This window comes from Manacus candei, unplaced genomic scaffold, assembly GCF_025592945.1.
Source record: "Manacus candei isolate 608988 ecotype Guabito, Panama unplaced genomic scaffold, ASM2559294v1 h1tg000065l, whole genome shotgun sequence".
Classification (NCBI taxonomy): domain Eukaryota; kingdom Metazoa; phylum Chordata; class Aves; order Passeriformes; family Pipridae; genus Manacus; species Manacus candei.
In genome coordinates, this window is record NW_026138113.1 from 9,945,731 (window position 1) to 9,953,404 (window position 7,674).

Sequence of the window (7,674 nt, forward strand, 5' to 3'; positions counted from 1 at the left end):
TTCTTCTTGAGGGTTCCTACTGTCTTAAATGATACAGATCTCCTGGGAACTTTTGTTCCTGTTAATTTTAAGGTTGACTCATGCTGGTTTGAATAAAATTCAGAGACTGGGGAGAGAAGCTGTGTCGGTTTGTAAAACAAATGAACAAACAAAGGAAGATCTGTGTGCCCCTCTTATTGAATAAGTGGCCATTAATTCTTCTGGGTTTATATGACTGTGTAATGAAAAAGAAGGTTGAAGGAGAGTATTTTTAAAGAATAGCTCATTGGTGCTCAGTAATTAAGTGACTGAGCAAAGATCTGTGAAGAGAGGTGAGGAAGCTGCCCCCTTCATCACTCCTTGTGCTGTGACTCCTTTTCTGCCCTTGTTTCTGGTGGTTTTGCACAGAACAGTTACACGACAGGGACTGGTTGCTGCTTTTGTATGAGGTGTTGGCATAACATCCCACTCCTCGTTATAAAATCTCTCTTTACAAACAAATCCCTCTCTGGCTCTTCAAGTAGTTACCCAACTTTGATGAGCCACTGTAATGACCTATTTCCCCCCCCCCCCTTTTTCCTTTAAAGGAAAGTTTTGCTAAATTCCGTACAACAGTATCCCTGGCTGGGCTCACCTTCAGGTGATGCCTGGCTGCACGATGTGCCCTGTGCTTCTCCTCTGACAGCTCACACTCCTCACAGCCTCTGCACTGCAGGCTCTTGGCACAAACGTCTCCTCCCACCGCCCCTTCTTCAGTCACTTTTGACGTTCCAGTAACCCAGCCTTCTCCCACTCCACTCTTCCCTGCTCTGCTTATCTCCACCTGTTCCTCTTGCAAAAATTCTACCACTTGCTGCTTTCCTTGTATTTTCCCACCTGAGCCTCCCTGTCCTGGGTGTTCATCCCACTAAGCTGCCAAGGCACTTCATCCACTCCTAGTCACACCCACCTTTGCTGTGTCCAGTCTCCTCTTCCCCAGCCATAAATTTCACAAAGGGGTTTGGATGATGGGGGCAGAGACAACAAATGTTGCGTTTGAATGTAGAATTAAAATGCCACCATATGGCACAATCAGATCAAAATTAAGCAAGATGTGCTTTCCCAGAATATGCCACCAATGATGCAGACACGCTATTCCTTTGTTGGCAACGTTTGTCTTGGGTGGGAGCACACAGAGGAGCTGAAGGCAGTGGATTTGTTGACACTTTTGGATATACCTGTCATGCACCCTGCCTTCCTGGCCCCAGGATTCTACAGGAGAAACAGGGCATAATAAACTTGATTGATTTGTGTTTGTCGCTCATCCAAGTGCCTTTCACTTTGGTGTCCCTCAATCTTGCTTTTTCATTTTCATTTGGAGCCACTGAAATCTCACCTTCCAGAGAATCCAAGCTGTTGGACTTGTCATCTGGTTCAAAATGTCTGCACAGCATGAACAAAATTTACTGTCCTCTGTGCAACCTGTTTTGGTGACTCTAATAGAAAACACAGCAATCCCTCTTTTTATGCTCTGCTAGGAAACAATCTGCCCCTTTGTTTGTTTGGTTTTTTTCATGAAGAGAAAAGTTTTTGATAGAATTTTTTGCTAGCTTTATATAAAGCAGAAAATCCTCAAAATCCAGCATGCAGCCAACAGTACTCACAGTGAATTTAAATCTTTGAATGTCTTTACTAGAGTTTTGACTTAGAGTTAAAAATCTTGGTTAAAGCAAAAGTTTAGTCTTTTAAATTGCCAAGGCTAAAATGTGGCAAAGTAATTTCATGACTCACGAAGCACTGTGTTCAGTTGAAGTGTTAATGTCATCAGCACTAATTTGTTTTTGTCTTTATTCATCCTAAAATTCCTTGCCCAGTTGAAATGTATCAGTAGTTTATCATCTTGTATCTCTTAATCTGAGAAACAATTGCATTCCCGAACAAAACATTTCAACTGTGACACGTTTTTCAGAAACTTTAAGGTCCTTCCTATTTAAAAGAGGAAAACAGATTTCTGGGCCCTCTCCCATCCCAATTTTTTATCGCTTGACTTTTGGGTTTTTTTGTGTTACAATTTTTTATATAAACTCTGTGGTTTGCTGCCGCCAGCTAGAGAGGCCCCAATGGGAGACCCAAGGTCACTGGTAGCTGGAGACAGAGACTGCACAAGTAGTTAGGATGAAAGAATATCCCACTGGGTTTTGGACTTACAGTTTCTTGGCTCTTGTGCCTTGAAATAAATGTATCCTCACTGTCTGGAGCCACCAGCCAGATTCTCTCCCTCATGAACCATATTATAGTCAGACTTACACAGGTGAAGGGGATGAAAACCTTTACCATTTATTTTATATATAATGATACATTCACTTCCCTCTGCTAGGGATAGGGTGAACACTCTTACTGGCTGCTGCAGAGACTGGAATTTCTCACAAATGTTTTAGGATATCACTCATCAATTTGTTATAGAGACTCAGGGATATGAAAAGGGATATGCAAAGGGATAATGACTTAGCAAGAACCCCAAATGCTCATACATGCTTAACTAGTCTTATTCAGAATGTGATTTACTTATTAAAATACTTCAAGGACAATTTGGTGTTCTGGGATTTTCTCCCCTCGTAATTACAAAAGAGAGAGACTGAAGTAAGAGATCTTGTGCTTGGAGTCTTTAGACTAAAGTCTAGGTTACCTTTCAGGTATTAGTATTGATTTCCCTTGTGATCTGCATGTTGATTAAACCTTTCCATCCCTATCCCTACAAACGGGATTAAAACACATCTGTGCTTTATTTAGATATTACAAAAAACATCACTGATGAGTGGCTACTGTGCTGGCTTATAAAAAAAAAAGTCACAACAAAAAACCAAACTTATCAGCAAAAAGAAACATCCTGAATGCTTGTCACATGAGATACTCACAACCATCTGGGAACAGACCACAAAACTTCACTCTTTCAGAGTAATTTACTGAACTGCCTAGTCAGCTCAGTCTTCCATGGTTGGGAAGAGATAAACAAAAACTCTTCACAAAATTCTCCAAATAGAATAAATCATGCAAAAAGGTAAAAGCCATCTCTGACCTCCTACACTGCCCATCTGTGAACCAAGCTTGGCTCATGCACTTTAAAGTCTATAGATACTGAGAAAGAAAGGAAGAGGGACTGTAGATAACCTGCTTAATTCTCTCACTTACAAAATGAAAATGTCCTCTGTACCTTGCTTTAACCTTTAATCTTTAACAGACATTCAACAGGGAATACACTCCATTAAGTTTGATTTCAGCTATCATTAATGGTATCTTGGACAAAATGATTTGCCAAGCAACCAAAGAAAAACTGAATTTCTCTCCAAAGTAATAAAGTAGAAAGCCATCCCTGAGATATTCCACTGAAACAGGAGCAGACAGAACGCCTGATGTTCCTCTGAGCTGACAGGTCTTGAGCAGTGATACAATCCTGTGTGATAGATCCAACTGGATAGAAGATATCACAAGCCACAGCCACCCAGTATAATATGAATATGAAACTCTTTCCATTGCACAGAAGCCAGCTGTCAAAGCAGAAAACTGCAAAAGGCTTCTCCACACGAATACTTAATATTTAGGAATCAACAGTCTCACAAGAAATTCATTTCTGTTCACTCACTGGATCTGAAAGAAGGAATAAGTCAAGAAACTCTCTCTGTCCTTTGGGTCCTGATGAAAAGTGTGCTTTCTTAACAAAAACCTCAAAACTCTATCTGCTTCAAACAGAAATCTCGGATTGTCTGAAACATCAAGGCAGCAGTCAAAATGAGATCCCTGGGAGAGACAATGCACGAGGTCAGAATGCTGCAGCTTCAGAATTTTCACAGTGGAAATAAACAGAGCATCAAGCTATGTACTGCACCAAAAATGGCAGAATTAAGGGCTATATTATGTCCTTTGCCTTCAGAGTCACTCACAATTCACTTTAGCTTAAGTTGCTTGCATATAAATGGAGGAGGAGACAGAGATAAGTGCCTTGAGGGTCTGAATGAAATGACAAAAGGCAGGAATTAGCCTCCTACTGGATCGCCAAGTGCATCTGCTTTTAAACTGTGCTGGGACATGTTGGCCCCTAAAATCATGCTGCATTAGTCCCCTCTGGTTTCCTAGAGATCTCAGAGGAGTCTTGACTTCTGTCATTTTTGTTTTTCCTTTAAACAACAAAGGACTGAAACAGTAAAATCAGACTTTTGTGAATTTGTAACTGATTTTCTTTTAGTTAGAGTGCATCTCTCTCTTCTTGGCAGTTGCTGTCCTTACCTTGCTATCCATTCACTTCACTAACTAGGCAAAAACTGCAGATACACAGACCTTTGGTCTTCCCTCTGTTCCAAGAAGCAGCAACACACCCTTCATTGTTTAGATCATTATAAGAAGGATCGCTGGGAAGAACAGAAGACTACAATAATGTATTGCAATGTAAACATTTTCCTTAGTGTTATAAACTCCACTCTGTTTGTAAGCCAGGAATGCCCCAGGAGAGATGGAGCCCCAGGAGAGCAGCAGCAAAAAGTAAACTGTCCATTCTCTGGAGAGTAACTCCTTCTGTCAAGTGCTCCCTTGACTGAAGAGCGTGGCTGTCATGATAAATCATCTCACTGGCAGAGACAGTTGATGGTTTTAGGAGATGTTCTGACCTCAGACTGTGAGATCAGACATGGGCTGGAGGTGCTGCCCTGCTCCTGCGTCCTGGAGAACAACGTGAGCATCCCTTTGGGGAGTGGCACAGCTGCTGTCCACTGCACGTGGGCTTGTGCCATTTCCATGCTAAGGAACACTACTCAGAGGTGTGTGAGGGACAGGAAGAGTGACTGCACATACCCTTTAACATGTGTTGTCTGAATACAGCCACAAATAGGTACAACCAAGTGAAATTCATCTGCTGCTGCAAGAGTTCCAGCTTGTCCACAGGGTAGTCCCCAGGAGGACACAAGGTTTTCAACTCCAGGACACAACACTGAGAGGTGCTGCTGTGTGCCTCTGAGCACATCTTTTGTTAAAGTCGCTCCAGTGGAAAACCTAAGCTCCAGGAAATAATTCTGTTTAAACTGTGTATACACACTGATCAGACTTAAGTGAAACATGGGACCTTCTGAGTCACAAAAGTGCCAACAGTGCTAATGTTTGATCCCTGGAAATCTTGGTTCAGTCGCAGTTACTGCATTCCATAAAATCTTGAAATGGTAAAGGTTGGAAGGGACCTCTAGCAACTGCTTGGCTCAACCCCTTGCTCAGCAGCATCAACTAAACCAAGCTGTTCAGGACTGTGTCCACTTGCATTTTCAGCATCTCCAAGGATGGAGATTCCACAACCTCTGTGGGTAACCTGTTCCAGTGCTCGATAACAATTTAATCATAGCCTACAAAGTTCAGAACAACTACCCTTCTCACTTCATTTTCTGTCCCTACATTTGATATCATGTTCTGCCGGATCAATATAAACCTCATTTGAGTCCTGCACATTCATCTTCTGTTCCTAGAAGTCAAGGAACTGATTTCCTGTGATTTCCCTTTGTTTATAAGAGAACATGCCTTTGGCAAACACTGGTTGGACCAATACAAAGAGGAAACATGCTGTGTCCTTCACTTTAAAACACAAATGTCTGAAGAATATGCTCTGGAATAAAGTACTGGGAGACCATGCTTGATTCATGTCAGTTAAAAATACATGCATACATATACAATGCTGGTAAAACACAGACAAGAATAATGATCAATACATACATTATTCACACATGTATTAGGCCTCATTTGCAAAAGGAGCCCCTAGAAACCCAGTGGATTATTTCGATTTGTGAAGTTATACACATCAAAAAAGTATTTCCAAGACTGAAGCCATAACTCTGCCATTATAAAGTCAGACCATCACTCCGAGTTCTCTCATCCTTTATTGTGGGGAAAGTTTTTCTTTCTTTCTTGTTAGTCACAATAGCTAAAAGTGTAGCAAGTTGCTAAGGGTCATTTTTTTATTTGGTTCGTTATGTCCCTCACAGCCAGCCCTCATTCACATCTGGCTTTCATTGTTCTTTTCCAAGTTTGCTAAGCTGTTGTAAATCTTTTGAAAAATGCATACAAATTCACTGCAGCCAATTAAATCTGACTAATCAGAAAAACATTTTTGGCATCTCCAGCCTCCTGAACATCTCCACTGGATCACTCTGTGAGTATCTGTCCAAATTCTTTTAATGAGTTTTTAGGGCTGTGGGTATTCTATGACCAGCGACTCAGTTCACTTCAATAGCCATCAGATGGCTGTGATTATCCTCTGTTCTGTGCTGAACTGGGCTAAAATTTGAAATGATGAATAAGAGCTATAAATCCCTGCACTGTCCTTGACCATTAAATTAATTTAAAAAAAAAAATGAAAAAGTTGAACAATGATGTATGTTGCCAATGTACCCAAACTATCAGACATTTGACTCTGCTCTCAACTGTGAAGATAGACTGATATCAATTTTCTTCCTGTCAGCAGCTCAAGTAGATGATTCTCGTGCCTTTAGTTCCATTCAGAGAACTCAGCACTAGGTTTGTTAATTCTGATAAAATCTGCTCTAATTTTGTGAATTCTGCTATGCTCAATCTTTGTGAAATATCCCCGAAGGATTTCAGAGAATCCCAGTTTGCCTGGGATCAAAGCTGTGGCAGACATCCAAGTTCAGTTTGATTTGAAATGACAAACTGTAGACCATAAGACTTGATTGTGACTGCAGCCCTTTGGGATGGTGAACAGGCTGCAGACACAAATCCTGTCCGTGCTTTGATCACCCAGCAAACTGTTGCAGAAAAATAAATAAACTGCACTAGAGAAGAGTCGTACTGAACTTACATTTTGTAAAATCATAAACAATGGTACTTCTATACCAGAGGCCATCACAGGAAGCAACCTCCTAATACCTCTTAATGAGCACTGACCATGGGCACAAATACCACTTGTGAATTGCAGTACAGCCCTTTGTATAAAGCCCTGGATACTATGAAATAAATCAGCAAGGAAAACAATATCCATTTAGTATGTTTGCCTCCTCTTGAGGATTAACAGAGCCCAAACTACTGGAACCATGACAACTGTCTATTTTAACTGAACAATTCTACTTCACCCCTGCTAAGGAACTGACCTTATGTAAATTGTTGCAGTGCACAAATAAAACCCCTAAGAGCATAGATATGTTCTTCTAGTCAATCTGGATCATCTTAGGCTGCACAATTAAATAGGTCAACCTCAGCAGTTTGATAAAAGACTTCAAAAAGATTGTGTCATTATGGCTTTGATGTTTTGAAGACCTGAACTGCATTTGTAAGTGAATGCATTGAAAGCATTAGCTGAAGAGTGCCTATAATAACAAGTAGGAAAAACAGTAAGAGAGTCCATAATAATACCCCCTTGCCTTCAAATGGAAATGCTTTCTCATTTAGATAGGAAATTGCACTCATAAACCTTAGCTAAGTATGACCTTATTCTTCTTAGCATCTACCACTGTGGATGACTTATACAGAAAGGAATTTTAGATCTGCAGCTCTTTAGAGTCTGAAGTGATGCTTATTATTGTATCCACTGCTCATAAACTAGCATATAGATTTTGTGCTGTAACATATAACAGTACAAAAAAGCTAATCCAGTGCTCTTTGGCAGGCAAAAACATATATTAGGAGAAAAATAATCTTTTACATGCTGACATATAATGCAATAATTCTATC